At 35.4% G+C, this 16,297-nt stretch overlaps 1 pseudogene; it reads left to right on the top strand.

The window, feature by feature from the left end:
• The first annotated feature begins 9,608 nt into the window (after window positions 1–9,608).
• Window positions 9,609–10,301, top strand: LOC101405009 (septin-14 pseudogene; annotated as a pseudogene).
• The last annotated feature ends 5,996 nt before the right edge of the window (window positions 10,302–16,297 follow it).

Here is a 16,297-nt window from a genome sequence, read left to right as displayed (position 1 = left end):
ATTTCTGGGTTTCTGTTCCATTGATCTCTGTGTCTATCTAGACACCAATACCATACAGTGTTGATTATGGTAGCTATGGTAAGTCTTACTACCAGGTAGAATGATTCCTCTCAATTTATTTTTATTTTCCAAAATCATTTAACTCCTTTAATTCCTTTCTTGTTGATATACATTTTAGAGAAAGCATGTCTATATCTGCAAAAGAAAAAAAAAAAAAGCTTGCAAGTGTTTTGAAAGAAATTATGTTAAATCTGTAGATCAACTTCAGGAAAATTAACCATATTACCATATTGGTCTTGCAATCCATGATCCTCCAATCCATTTCTATAAGTCTTATATAATTTCTTTTATCAGTGTTTTGTAGCATACAAGCCTTATATGTGTTTAGTTAGATTTATAAGTATGTATTTCATTTTTGGAGCTATTGTAAATGGTATTGTGTTTTTAATTTCATTTTACACATGTTCATTGCTAGTATAGAGAAACAAGAATGATTCTACGTGTTGTTTTATGTGTTGATCTTTTTGAATTCACTTGTTAGTTCTAACTTTTATTTTTCGGAATATTTCTTGAGATATACATACCTGAACATATCATCTGTTAATAGGGACTGTTTTGTTTCTTCCATATAAATCTGTATGCAGTTTATTTCCTTTTCTTGCCCTGTCCCCTTGGCTATTAATATCAGTACTATGTGGGATAAGAGTGGTAGAAGCATCCATCCTGGCTTGGTTCTTGACATCAGGGGGGAAAGCATTCATTTTGTCACCATTAAGCATGATGTTAGCTATGGGTTTGTGCAGACATTCTTTTTCAAGGTGAGGAAATCATCCTCTATTTCTAGTTTGCTGATGGTTTTTAACATGAATCACTGTTGAAGTGATGCTTTTTCTGCATCAGTTGATATGTTCATGTGTTTTTCTCTTTAGCCTGGTAGTATGGAGGATTATGTTGATTGATTTTCAAATACTGGACAATGCTTGAATACCTGGGATACAACCCAATTGGTTCTGGGGTATAATTATTTTTTGAACTGATAAATTCTATTTGTTAACTATTTGTTGAGAATTTTTGTGTCTGTTTTTGAGAGATATTGGTGTGTAATTTTGTTCTGTGTGTGTATGTAGTCTTTATTTGGATACGGTAGTAGGGTAACATTGGTCCTATAAAATTAGTTATAAATTATTCTTTCCTCTTATATTTTCTGGAAGAAACTGTGTGGAATTGACACTAATTCTTTAATCATTTGGTAAAATTAAATTTCTTTAGTAGTTATAGAACTATTAAGATTATCTACTTCATATTTGGTGAAATTTGGTGTATATATAACAGGAATTGGTCCATTTCATCCCAGCTGCCACATATATGTGTATAGAACTGTTTATACTGTTATATTATCATCTTTTCAATGACTGAAGGATATGTTGTAATATTCTCTATTCCATTCCTGATATTGATAAATTGTGTCTTTTCTTTTTCAATTTTTCTCAGTCTTGGCAGAAGTTTATCAATTATAGTTGAGCGTTTCAAAGAGCAACTCTTTTTTGTCTTATTTATTGTTTTCTGTTTTCAATTTAAATGATTTCTACTCTTCTTTTATTATTTCCTTCCTTTTGTTCACTTGGGTTTAGTTTTCTTTTTCTAGTTTCTTGAGGTAGAAACTTACATAATTTAAATGAAACTTTCCCTTTTATCTAGTGTAAGCGTTTAATGTACACATTTTTCACTTCTTTAACTGCCTCCCACAAATTTTGTTGTTTTATTTTTATTCATTTTTATGCATTTTTCCTACTTTTAAATTGTGTTGTTTGGCTTATTGTTGAGTTTAAGATTCTTTATATAGTCTCAGTACAAATCCAGACACAGAGATAAACAACTCTACATATACTGTAACCAGTTCCCACAATTGCACATGTTCTAATCCCTATAATAAATCTCTAAATCTAAATCAGTTGTAGTGGCTCTTCTCTGAGGAAACTGTTATTGATACACCATCGATCTTCAGACCCAACTCAATTTTGCTAGTTTAAAGAAAACATCCACTCCAGAATCACATATATATATCTTAATTATCTTGAAATTTTATTCTCCTCCAGATTGGAATAGTTCCATGATGTTTCCACAATTTTCATAACTATGTTAGTTTTGTATTGCTGTATAACGAATTACCACATATGTAGCAGCTTAAATCCTCACTTATCTATTATCTGGAGAGTTTCAGTAGGTCTGACGTCTGGCATGAGGTAACTAGCTTCTCTGCTCAGGGTCTCCCAAGGCTGAATTCAAACGTTGTGTGGGCCATGATTCAATATGGAGTTTGGGGTCTTCTCCGAAGCCCATTTTTGGCAAAATTTAGTTCCTTATGTTTTCCGGATGAAGCTCCCTGTTTTCATGCTGCATGTTGACCCAGGGTTGCTCTCAGCTGCCAGAAATCACCCTCAGGTCCTACCACATGGCCCTCTAGCCACATGGCAACTTACTTCTTAAAAGTTAACAGGAGAATATCTTTTATAAAGTCTTTCACCTAATTAAGTCAGGCCTACCCAGGGTTCTTTTCCTTTTGATGAACTCAGAGTCAACTGATTAGAAACCCTAATTATATCTATAACCTTTTACCTTTACCATAATTTCTTTGCCAGAAACAAATGACAGGTTCTGCCTGCATTCAAGAGGAGGGGATCATACTAGGGTGGGGCTCATGGGAAGTCACCTTAGGGTGTGTCTGTCTTAACCCTTGATACTTTTTAAGATTACAGACTGTCATTCTTTTTATTTCTCTCTCTCCTCTTGCCTTTTACTATAAGCATTAAGAAGAAACCAAGCTGCTTCTTCTTTACAATTTGCTTAGAAATCTCCTCAGCTAAACATCCAATTGTGTTACTCACAAGTTCTACATGCCACAAAACACTAGAGCACAGTTCAGCCAAGTTCTTTACCACTTTGTAACAAGAATCACCCCTTCTTCATTGTCCAATAATGTCCCTCATTTCCATCTGAGACCTCATCAAGAAGCACCTTTAATGTTCATACTTTTACCAATATTCTATTTAAGATTACTTATTTAATCACAAGAAGATGGAGACTTACTCTCCAGTTCTGTTTTTTCTTTCTGATTCCTCACCAGAATTGCCTTTAATGTCCATATTTCTACCAACAGTCCTTTCCAGGCAATCTAGGCTTTTTTTTAGCATGCAGCTCAAAACTGCTCCAGCCTCCACCCAGTACTCAGTTCCAAAGATAGTTCCACATTTTTAGGTATGTGGTACAGTTGTATTGGAAGGAGCTAGGGGTTAGGGCTTAAACATACAAATTTTAGGGGGACACATTCAGCCCATAATAATCATATTTAAAACAGTTAAACATTTTTAAAAATTCAAAATTGAGAAGATAAATTGGCCTGAACTCTGATGTTTGTAAGCAAATAACAGTGGTTTTAAATCTTCACTTGCTTATCTTCATGACTCTGGTGTGTTAGTATTCCTATAAACAAACAATTTTAGAATGAATTGAAATAAATATCAAATAATGCAGACGTGAGCATACTAGATAGAGAACATGCTTATAGAAAGATGATCAAATGAATCATCAGGAAATTCACTTTATGAAAAAGGTTTGAAGGAGTATATAAATGACTGGAGGGAGGTATGATACCTGCTTTTGAATGTCTAACGCTCATGCAGAGGAGAGTGTGAATTTATTCCATCTTGTTTCAGAAGACGTATTTGACCAAGTGCTAGAAGATAAGATAGGTACAGCACTAGAATTCATCCAGCATTTACTACATACCAGTCTTGAGGAGGGCTTGGCAGACTCCTCCCAGTTATGCCCACAAGATGCCTGTGAAGTACATAAGTATTACTAATAAATTAATCTTCAATCCAAGCTCTACTGCTAATTACTTCTCTCCATTTTCTTGGTTTTTTATTTATTCTCTTCCCTCTAGTACACATTTATATTTGTTCATATCCAGTACCAAGCAAAGTGATAAAAATTTAGTTATACTTTAGCTTCTCAACTTAGTAAACATTTTAAAATTGTCTGAGTGTATTTTTCTGTGTCACATATGTGAGAGTGTGTGTGCATGTGCGTGTACAGAAAAACATTGATAGTAAGGGCAAGTGAAATAATAATTAATATAAAATGGAAATGGGAGTGTTAATTGTGCTCATTTTCAGCACATCATTTTGACAATATCAATAAAAATATATCTAAAAAGTATCTAAAATATAGAAGGTAATTCATGTACTAATATATTCTTTATGCTACTATTTCTAATAAAAAATCTTAGAAGCATAAAAATACAGGCATTTCTAGCAAAATGAAAAAGGGTTATATTAAAAATTAAATTTAAATAGCAGCTTAAATATCATCCCAGCTATGTAAAATATGGAGCTTAAAATTATTGGAACAAAACATGATGAGAAGTTAACAATCATTGTGTCTAGGTGTTGTGATTTTGTAGTTTTATTTGTGTTGTTGTATTTTTAATTTTCAAAACTATTTTCAAATGAACAGTTTAAATAATTAGAAAAAAAGTAAAATAAATTCCTATAAAGGAAAAGAAATGAATATCCTTGACAAACCCTACCTGGAGACCGACAGATCAATGCCCCAAATTTAAGCTCTTTCGAACAGGAAAATTGGTTATCTTGTTTCCACATCTGGAAATTAAACCAAAAGATATATGTACATATACAAGTGAGATTGGGATATGATGGGAAATAAATGATTAAATACTTAAAGTATATACATTATTTATAAAAAGGCACACTCTATGGTCTCTAAAATTACATTGGAGTTCTACAAATTCTGACGCCAGGAAGGCTGGTCTTCCTTCGCTCACCACCTGCCACATACCAGAGTTTGGCATGAATTCCACTACAGATTTAGAATTGGCTTTATTGGAGCAAATGGGTTTCTTACCAGGTGAAGGTCAGCGAAAAAAGAGGAAGCACAGACTCCCCATCCTCCTATAACTCCAGAGAAGCAAGGGAGGATGTCTGGAGAAACCCAGGTTCTGAAATAGCCGTCTTCAACATTGTCCCTTGGTAGGAACATAAGGTAGTGGTGGGAAAATGTTCTTCTCAGTAGAAGAATTACTTTAGACTTCTTTAATGACAGGCAGTCCGAATCTGGGTGACAGCTATTCAACAGAGCATCATCCCATCACCTGCAAATAGTGAGGTCCTTGGAGTGTGACATTGCCTTCTGTGGAAGGTTGAGTTTGGGTGCAGTGCTCCTAATGGGTGAACAGGACACCAATCTCAACTAACTTGTAGTCTAGGTATCGCAGGGTGAGTTTCCAGCTCATTTCACCAGAGCTGATAAGGGAATTCAGAGATATTGTAAGGTAAGAGAACAAACAAATTACGTACGTGAGTGTCTAATTATATGTATAACAAAATAATTATCTTGAACTGTCCATCCACACAAGTGTGTGATTTGGTGGGGTGGGTGCAGGCAGCAGGCTGGAGAAGTATTGAAGATGGACTGAAGCAGTTCTTAGCTTCTGTAATGCAAATAGAATTATCCAGTAGAAAAACAGACTGGACAGCCAGGCACTGCAGCAGGGGTTGTTAGAGGTCTTCAGCATCCCTTACATATTGGGGACCTATTTTCTAGCACTTATTTTCAGAATTTTCCTGAAATACGTCATCTGCTTAAGACAGTTAGGGTAGCTACCTGATATAAGAAGAAACAAGGATAGAGAAGAGATGAAAACTACCTTAACAGCAATATGTGTGGGGAAGATACGGGAGTGAGAGGAGGAGGAAGCTGTCTGTTGCCTGATTCAAAATAACAGATGGAAATTTTACCAGCTGCACACTTCAGCTTTGCAGGTGACGAAACCCAGCAAACACCACCAGTAACACACCTGTAGGCAAAACAGAGTTTTCTGAGCTTGTAGCAGCAGATGAGAATGTAGGGGAAAACCAGTAAGAGAGAGTGAGGAGGTGCTTTTTATATAGTTTAGGCTTGAGTTAGATGATTTCAAGCAGGGCCGAGGAAATCGAAGTTAGTTCAAGATTGTATACTGTCAAGATGCAGGACAATTCTGTCACTGAATATCTTAATTTTTATCTAAGAGATGGAGGATTAAAGTAGGGATTAGAGTTACCATGGTAAAGCAGCAACAATCACTCAGAGGAAGATAGAGAACAGAAGTAAAGACAGAAAATGATGTTAAGTCATTTTTGCTGTTTGCAGAGTGGTTTTGTCAATGGCTTGTTCTGAGCATGTTTAGGTTGACATCAGAACTGTTTATCTTTTTCTCAGAAGCCAAATAGGACATTTAATTACTGGATAGGCCAGAGAAACTTGGTCATTTCCTTTACAAGAAGGTGAAGGAAAACACACACCCTTTTTTGTTCCATAACTAGGTACCATTTTAGGAGATATGTGGAGAGGAGTAATCACTAAAACAGATCAGGAATGTTTTTGTTTGTTTTTTGATTTGATTTTCCCTTAAGAGACCTAGTGTTCCCTAAAGAGAGTATTTAGATTATTAAAACAGGCTAAGCAACATAAGCACATCAACCTGGAAGTGTGGGCTCAGGAAGAAATGATTATCCCTCGATGAAACCGATATTCTAACTTGGATAGGTCAAGTTCTGATGCTATTACTTAAAGAAAATATCTCTCTGGCACGTAAATAGAAGTATGTGCACTCGCATATTTAGAATACAAAAACACGCACACACGCACAACTGCTGTTAGTATCGGTGAAGACAGACTGGGTGCTTGGAAAAGAGATGTGAATACAGATGGAAACATTTACCCTTAATTACACATTGTTGTTTTATTTTTTTCACAATTGCATGTCTTATTTTTATCATTAAAAACTGGCTTACACTTAAAAATTTTAGATAATGTACAATCTTAAAAGTACATATGTTTTTCTATTTAAACAATATTTTCTTATGAATAATTAATATAAAATGATTAATAAGCAGTTATTACTGATTATTTAGTGGTGTCAATATTTGGTTCATTTCATTAGAAAGGGTAATGACATGGTACAATCAGGTGATGGTTCCTTTTTTGGTTATTCACAAGGTAGCATTTGACAGTTTTTAGATTGTTCATTCACAGTTGAGTGCCAAATCGTGATGGTATTAGTTTCCTGAGGCTGCTGTAAAAAACTACCTCAAGCTTAGTGGCTTAAAACAACAGAAATGTAGTCCCCCCCAGTTCTGGAGCCAGACGTCCCAATTCAGTCTCACTGGGTGAAGACCAAGGTCTGGCAGGCCACGCCTGCTCTGGGGGCTCTAGAGGAAGGTCCATCCCACTCTTGTTCCGGCTTCCGGTGTTTGCTGACATTCTTTGGCCTGAGGCTGCATCAGTCCAATCTCTGCCTCGGCAGACACATTGCCTTCTCCTCTTCTTTATGTGTGAAACCTCCCTCTACTTCTCTCATAAGAACACTTGTGATTGGATTTAATGCCCATCTGGGTAATCCAAAATAATCTCCCCATCTCAAGATCCTTAATTTAACTGCACCTGCAAAGACTCTATTTCCTTATGGGCTAACATTTACAGGTTGGAGGGATTAGAACCTAACATCTCAGGTGGTCATTATTCAGCCTACCACAGTGGCTAACTGAGTAACTGGAAGGAAGCCAACTTTGACAATAAGAGCAGAATACTCTAACAATTCAATCACACAACATCCAGTAACAATATACGATTATGACTGCAATTCCCTCTCTCCCCCAAAATTATCTTTTTGGCAAATGGAACTACAGAGAATTCATGTCTAACTATTATTTAAAAAGCAATAATTTTGCTGTTGTTAAATATTACCTAGGTTATTACCCTTGTTTTCAGTATTTAAGGGAAAAATATTTTCTCCATATAAGCTAAAATGCTGCTTAATACCATCAATTATTAGCCTAAAATTGTATAGTGTTTTAACATAATTATATTAAATTTAAGTACTTCTTCAATTTAATATAAATCCTGTCCAACCTAAATAGCGATAAAGTAATTTGTGTATTGGGACTCACAACACGGAGGCCACCCCAGTGCCTGGCCCGTGTCAAATCCAAACCTAAGTCAGTCCACCCTTAGGGGAAACGCCTCCCTGTCAAGGACACCTAACACACCACACAAACCTCCTACTGAGCCTTGAGCTAATTTACCTTGCCCTGGAAGACAGGACCTGCTAGCCTTATAAGCACATCTCTGACCACCTAGCCAATCCCGCCCCGTTCCCATCTAACCTTCCATAAAAACTCGCTCTTGCCCGAACATCCCTCGGGAAGATGACTCCACTGCTTGTAGGCACTGCACTCCCTCAATCCATGGATTGTTTTCTCTTGAATAAAGGACGTCAAATTCGTTACTAAATTGTTTTAGTTTTGTCATTTGACTATAGCATGAAGAGAAAATTGAAAATCCCGTGAGAATTTTTATCAATTTTTATTGATCCCAAAACAGTTCAAGAATTCCCACTAAATATATAATTTTCAGCCCAAATTACTTAATATATATTGTTACTTAGAACTGGTTGGAATAACTCTATTTTCAGGGAGGGGTTTATAGTCAGAAAGAAAATCTCATTAATTTTATAGTTTCCAAAATGAATAAATATAAAATAAGTGGTATACTTACTCATAATTTTTGACCTATTTGTGTTAGCTCAGGGACTTGTCCTTACATTTTTAGTTATAAATTTATAAATTATTAGTGGTCAACATTTCATCAATATGTTGGGATTAAACTCCAAGGACGAATGTCAGAGTAATTTGGAATATGTGCTCTAACGTTTTGAGATCCCCAGTGGTAAAGACATAATTGATAAATGACAACTAGCAAGCATTACCAAGATGGAGCTAATAATGTCACTTTTAAAGGCAGATAATGGATGTTGGAGCTGAAACTAGATTGTAAACATTTCTTTGGAAACTCTCTATGGGGCATTAGTACTGAGCTGTTGCATTATAACCCACTGGGTAAGCAAGTACAGTGAACAGTGCATCTGTGCAGTTGCTAAGGGTCTCCTTCTTCCATATCTAGGTGTGCGATATCCTCCGGGGACAAGACTTATCCTAGAGAAATTATTGGATTTTTCTTTCCAGGTGACTCTAAGTAAAAAAGTAATTAACCTCATAAATAAAAGCCATGCACAGAAGAGAAATTTCTTCACATATAAAGCAACAGGAAAGACAAAGAAATCTTCTCAATAAATATAAATGATTACTGTCTTAAAATATCTACTAAGACTCAGTTGATTTGCATGATAATATAAACAGAAACAAATTGAGCCATCTTTCTTACTAGAAAGCAAATAACATTAGTTTCATTTCTCCCTTTAATATTTGACTTTTTTCAATTAGGGATATAAAATAAATTTTTACTTTCTTTTCCTCTATCCTTTCCCTGTGGCCTGGCGTGTAAACACTATGAACTCACACAGAGTAATACTAAACAGCTATTATGAGAATATTTTGGAGCAGGCCCCAGGGAGAACTCCAATGGTGTCTGCCAGCCTCTGTGTCAGCGCGCCCCCACCCGGCCGCAGCGATGGCCGCTGCCAGTGCCCCAGTCCCTGGGGAGGTCTCACCTCTCACCAAGATGCACTCAGAGCCTATCAGGGACACTGACCTTTTGCTGTAGCAGGGAGTACGGATGAAGTGAAAGTTCGAAAAAGGATGATCAGAGGCTGTCAGTACCCTTGGGGAGTTTTACAAGCAGAAAATGAAAGTCGCTCTGACTTTGTTAAGCTCTGAGATATTCTTCTTAATACAAATATGGAAGACCTGAAAGAACAAACCCACGCTTGGCACTATGAACATTATAGGTGCTGCAAAGTGCAGAAAATGGGCTTTACTGATGTGGGCCCAGACAACCAGCCAGATAGTTTTCAAGAAGTCTATGAAGCCAAAAGACAGGAATTCTCTGATCAATGTCAGAGGGAAGAAGAAGAGTTGAAACAGAAGTTTATGCAGCGAGTAAAGGAGAAAGAAACAATATTCAAAGAAGCTGAAAAAGAGCTACAGGACAAGATAGAGCATCTTAAAAGAGTCCAACAAGAGGAGACAATGAAACTTGAGGAGGGGAGAAGACAATTGGAAGAGGAAATAAGAGACTTTTATAAAATGAAGGCTGCCTCTGAAACATTGCAGATTCAGGTGTGCACCAATACAAAGAAAGACAAAGATCATCTATTTTTATGTAAAACAGAGGTTCCAGATTTATGTAGCATAGAAAGTTTTAATAAGTCAGAGCTACTCAGGACTTATAAGTATACGTTGGTTTACCTTGGGCCTTTTATTTGCTGGATTATTTATTTGATATAATGTAAATTATATATCTTAAATTTCAGTTTCCTCTTGATCATTGCTAGTAATACACATTACAATAATTTTTGTACACTGATCCTGTATTCTGTAACCTTTCCAAAACTTGTTAAATTCACCAATAAGTTGTAATAGATTTTTGGAGATTCATTTGGATTTCCTAGGTATGTGATCATATAATCTCTGAATCAAAACAGTTTATTTCTTTTCCAAACTGTATGTATTTTATTTTATTTTATTTCATTGCCTTCTTTAATTGACTAGGATTTCTAGTACAGTGTTGAGTAGAAGTGGTGAGAGGGGCATCATAACCTTGTTCTCAATTTTAGGAGGAAACAGATACAGTTTATTGTATCTTTTTTTCCAGCTTTATTGAGATATAATTGACATAGAACCTTATGTAAGTTGAAGGTGTCACTGTGTTGATATGACACATATATATACTGCAAAAGGATTATCAACATAGCATTAGATACCAAACTTTCTTCTTGTCACATAATTACCATTTCCTTTTTTTTTTTTTTTTTGATTTTCCATTACTTAGTTTATTTAGGGCTTTTTTATTATTTGTTTTTTTATTTTTTGTTTGTTGTGGTGGCATTGGTTTATGGCATTGTGTGGATTTCAGGTGTGCATCATTGTGCTTCTGTCTCTGCATGGATTACATCATGTTCTCATGTTCACCACCCAAGTGCTAATTGCAATCCATCACCACACACATGTGCCTAATTGTCCCTTTCGCCCTCCTCCCTCCCCCCTTCCCCTCTGGTAACCACCAATCCAATCTCTGTCTCTATGTGTTTGTTTGTTGTTGTTATCTGCTGCTTGGTGGGTGAGATCATGCAGTATTGGACCTTCTCCTGCTGACTTATTTCACTTTGCATAATACCCTCAATGTCCATCCACATTCTCACAAATGGCTGGATTTCGTCGTTTCTTATGGCTGAGGAGTATTCCATTGTGTGTATATACCACATCTTCTTTATCCATGTGTCCCTTGATGGGCACTTGCATTGCTTTCAAGTCTTGGCTATTGTGAATGGTGCTGCAGTGAACACAGTGGTGCATGTATCTCTACGCATTGGTGTTTTCATGTTCTTTGGATGAATACCCAGCAGTGGAATAGCTGGATCATATGGTAGTTCTATCCTTAATTTTTTGAGGAATCTCCATACTGTTTTCCATGGTGGCTGCACCAATTTGCACTTGCACCAGCGGTGTGTGGGAGTTCCCTTCTCTCCCCATCCTCTCCAACACTTGTTTCCAGTCTTGTTAATTATGGCCATTCTGATGGGCATGAGGTGATATCTCATTGTAGTTTTGATTTGTATTTCCCTGACAGTTAATGATATTGAACATCTTTTCATGTGCCTGTTGGCCATCTGTATATCTTCCTTGGAGAAATACCTGTTCAGATCTTTTGCCCGTTTTTTAATTGGGTTGTTAGTTTTTTTAGGTTGAGATGTATGAGTTCTTTATATATTTTGGAGATTAACTCCTTATCTGATGTATGGTTTGCAAATATCTTCTCCCAATTGTTAGGTTATCTTTTTATTTTGTTGATGGCTTCCTTTGCTGTGCAGAAGCTTTTTAGTTTGATATAGTCCCATTTGCTTATTTTTTCTATTGTTTTCCTTGCCTCGTCAAACATAGTACTTGAAAATGTGTTGCTGAGACTGATGTCGAAGAGCACACTGCCTATGTTTTCTTCTGGATGTTTCATGGTTTCAGGTCTTACCTTCAAGTCTTTAATCCATTTTGAGTTAATTTTTGTGTATGGTCTACTTTCATTCTTTTGCAAGTAGCTGTCCAGTTTTCCCAGCATCATTTATTGAAGAGACTTTCCTTTCTCCATTGTATGTTCTTGGCTCCCTTGTTGAAAATTACCTGTCCATAGATGTGTGGGTTTATTTCCAGGCTATCGATTCTGTTCCATTGATCTGTGTGTCTGTTTTTGTGCCAGGACCATGCTGTTTTGGTTACTATAGCTTTGTAGTATATTTTGAAATCAGGGAGTGTGATACCTCCAACTACGTTCTTTTTTCTCAGGATTCCTTTGGCTGTTCCAGGTCTTTTGTTGTTCCATATAAGTTTTAGGATTCTTTGCCTTGTTTCTGTGAAAAATGTTCTTGAGACTTTGATAGAGATTGCAATGGATCTATGGATTGCTTTAGGAATTATGGATATTTTAACTATCTTGATTCTTCTAATCCAAGAGTATGGCGTGTCTTTCCATTTCTTTGTGTCTTCTTCAACTTCTTTCAACAATGTTTTATAGTTTTCAGTGTAAAGATCTTTCACATCTTTGGTTAGGTTTATTCCCAGGTATTTTATTCTTTTTGTTGCAGTTGTGAATGGGATTGTGTTCTTGATTTCTCTTTCTGCTACTTCCTTGTTGGTGTATGGAGACACAACTGATTTTTGTATGTTGATTTTGTATCCTGCAACTCTCCTGTATTCCTTTGTTGATTCTAAAAGATTTTGGTGGATTCTTTAGGGTTTTCTAATAATTATATCAGACTTAAATGGATTAAATATACAAATTAAAAACAGATTGGCAGAGCGGATTAGAAACCATGATACAACAATATGCTGTCTTCAAAATCTTACTTCAAATATAACAATAGAGGCAAGTTGGAAGTATAAGCATGGAAAACATAAAATAGACAAAATAAATAAGTGAAAAAAAAAGAATAGTTTGTATTGAAAGAAAACTCTCAAGAGTGTTTCTCACTTTCACTCATTTTACTGCTTATGTGTCCAAGGTTCTGTTTGTTACTAGTTTTTGTGCACAGCAGCTTCATGAAAGATGGAGAAAGATGTACCTGTGGGTGCCAGCCAATGACTACAGTTCCTCTGGGGGCTGGAAAGCCTCAGAACATTTCAGCTAGCCAGGTGATTATGTTGTTATGGAAAAGAAAGTAGAGCACACAGTGGGTGAGGGAGGCTGAAAAAAGACAACCACATTGGTCTTGCTGTGTGGATGATACTAACCATTTATATTCGGCCCAAGTCAGGAATTCCACTTACAAATATTATTAGTTGACGTGGGGGTCTGAATTTATCCAAAATTTCAGTGAGTGCTTCATTCTTGGAGGAAGAAAGATGTGTGCAAGTGGCTGAATTTTCATGCCTTATGTGGATGAAGTGGTTTTTTCCTGCTTTATCTTCTTTTCCAAGGGGTTGAGTTGAGCTGCAAATAATAGTTGTTGAACATAATAGCCATAATTCCTATTTGATCCACAGATAGTTGGGAATAATTGCACATACTCATGGTAGGGGTTGCCTAACTTTAATGATAAGATTATATATCATTAATTTAATTTTCAAGTGAAATCAAATGTGCTCCATATAAGTGGAACATGAAGGATAGGGTGGATAGTGGACCCAGTTTTGGACTAAATGGATGTTGTGACTCTTTGATAGCTGGCTATGAGACAGAAATCTTTAATTATGAATGGTAGTAGTAATTTTGGGGAAATAATAACTTTTAAGAGATAACAATCATTACAAAAATATGTTCCAAAATACATTTTAACAATTCAAGTTTTTAGAACCCTGTTTGAAAACTGTTTGAACTATTTTGATATCCTTTGTAGCCTGAAAATGCCTTGGAAATTTACTGGATAATGTAAGTTGAGAACAAAAAGAAATCAGAATCTCTCTGTCTTACTCTCTCTCCCTCCACTTCTTCACAAGGAAGACTAAAACATATCAAACAGAAACAAAAACAAACAACAGCATTTGTATGTATATCGTCCATCTGTACCTAAGTTATTTTATATATGGTACTCGTGGCTATAAGAGTTTTAATCTCCAGAGCAAGACTGTGAGATGGACAACCGTTGAGCTTTCATTGGTCACATCCAATAAGCTCTAATTTTAGGTATCAAAGAAGCCAAAGTTAGCTACAATTATGAATATGAAATAATGCCATCATTGGTGTTTGTTTCATAAGCATCAGCATCAGCATTGGCCTCAATTAAGAGTAATGACCGCAGCACATGGTCTATTTGCAACATTAATTTTCTCATGAAACAATTGAACTAATTGTCACAATAATCATAGATTGTAATTAAGAATGCAAATGCTATCTCCTGGACTTGATAATATTAGTCAAGTTGAATTATCAGACTGGTGAACACCATTGTCAAGAGTAGAAGACAGTTCAGAAGGGACATAGAAAACCAAATTTGGAATAGGCTCAAAGCATTAGAAACTCCATGCATTTTGGGGGGTAAACTTGTTGATGGAAATAAAAACCAATGAATCTTTTATAATAGGTAATAAGACAGTTAAACTATATAATCTCCTAATGGTGCAAATAAAATAACTCAGAGATGTCCTCTTGTTTTAATTTCTTATGAAAATATGGGTGAATAATCCCCTATACTTTGCTATGACAAACATTTTTCAGGGAAAGTAAATCAAATTAAACAGAATGTAACAGGTGCAAGAGTTTTATGACCCTGGAAACTTCTTTGGTACTGTTCACAACGTTATTTGCCTAAAATTCCAGTAATAATTCAATAATATAACTAGAGAAAAATAATTTATTATAAGATAAAAGAAATTTTCAGGAACATTACTCCTGTTAACTACCATTTTACCTAAAGGAGGTAGGTATAAACTCACTTATTTGTTCATTATATTTTAGATGACTCCTTTTAGAAGGAAGTGAAATATTTGTACCTAATAACAATAAAACTATAAATATAATTTTAAAATATAATTATATAATTATAAAATAATATAATTATATAATTATAAAATAATATAATTATAAAATAATTATATTAATAAGGGTCATTAGAGGCCAATAACGTGGAGTGATTTTGCATGCATTACCTCTGATCCCTCCAACAATCCTGCAAAATACTCATTGTCACTAAGAAATCATAATTGATTTTCTTTTTATAGAAATAATGATATCTTGCTTATGTTTTGTTTAAAAAACAAATGTCCTACCCTTTGAGGTAAATACTTAAATGCTTACAAATAAAATGAAATCTTTATCTATATTTTACAAGCTAGGCAACTGAGGTTCAGATAGATAAAACATTTCCAAAATTGAACAGCTAAGTATCAGTGACATGATTTTTCATGGTTTTATATAAATCCCTACACCATAGTATTTTCACTACTTCAAACAATCTCTCTATGAGAGAGTTATTTACAATATTTTTCTTTCTTCCAAGAGATTTTCCCTAAAGCCCATTTTTTAAATTAACTTGATCATTAGCATGGATTATATAAAATGACTCTATAGTCAAACTTTATTCCCTGCAAAAATAATTGGCGAATTCCAGAACCAGGGAGTGAGAAAGATACACATAGAACTTGGGAAAAGTCTAGGAACTTTACTGATCTGAAAATTTCCTGGTAGTAGCTACCACATAGCATGTACCAGGTGTTATTCTAAAATTTTACATATATAACTTATCAAAACTTTAAAAAGGTCCTAAGGTTGAATTATAATACTCTCATTTAATGAATGAGAAAACAGAAACTCAAGTGGAACAACTTGCCCCAAGTCCCAGAACCGGCAAGTGGCAGAACCAGGAGGCCAGATTTGCATCCTGAAGTACTAACTACTCCTTTACAATTCATAATAGCAGGCAGGCTAGACTTTAACCTAGAACAGGATTCTCCTCATCTCACATACAGACGTTCTTTCCCACTCACACTTCATGTAAGCCACCTGCTTATGTCAGGGAAGTTCCTGAGACCATACAGGGTTGGAACACTTTACACCATCTTATAACCAGTTTCCTCTTTGTAAATGGGAACAACTATTAGATTTTAGCCATTGCCTTTAAATAGGATAAACTAATGGCGTGTTGGAGCTGGTTCATACCAGCTCACAAGAGAATTGATAAATTTTCAAGAATTTCACAAGCCAGTTTTTAAACACAGTCATTATCAAAAAGTAAAACTACATAAACATAAAATTAAATATATTATACTAAAATCAAAGATAATGAATAATCAAGACA

Source organism: Ceratotherium simum, chromosome 1 (assembly GCF_057802395.1).
Source record: "Ceratotherium simum simum isolate JZ-2026a chromosome 1, ASM5780239v1, whole genome shotgun sequence".
NCBI lineage: Eukaryota > Metazoa > Chordata > Mammalia > Perissodactyla > Rhinocerotidae > Ceratotherium > Ceratotherium simum.
The sequence above is the reverse complement of the archived record's forward strand: the minus strand, read 5'-3'. Positions and strand labels throughout refer to the sequence as shown.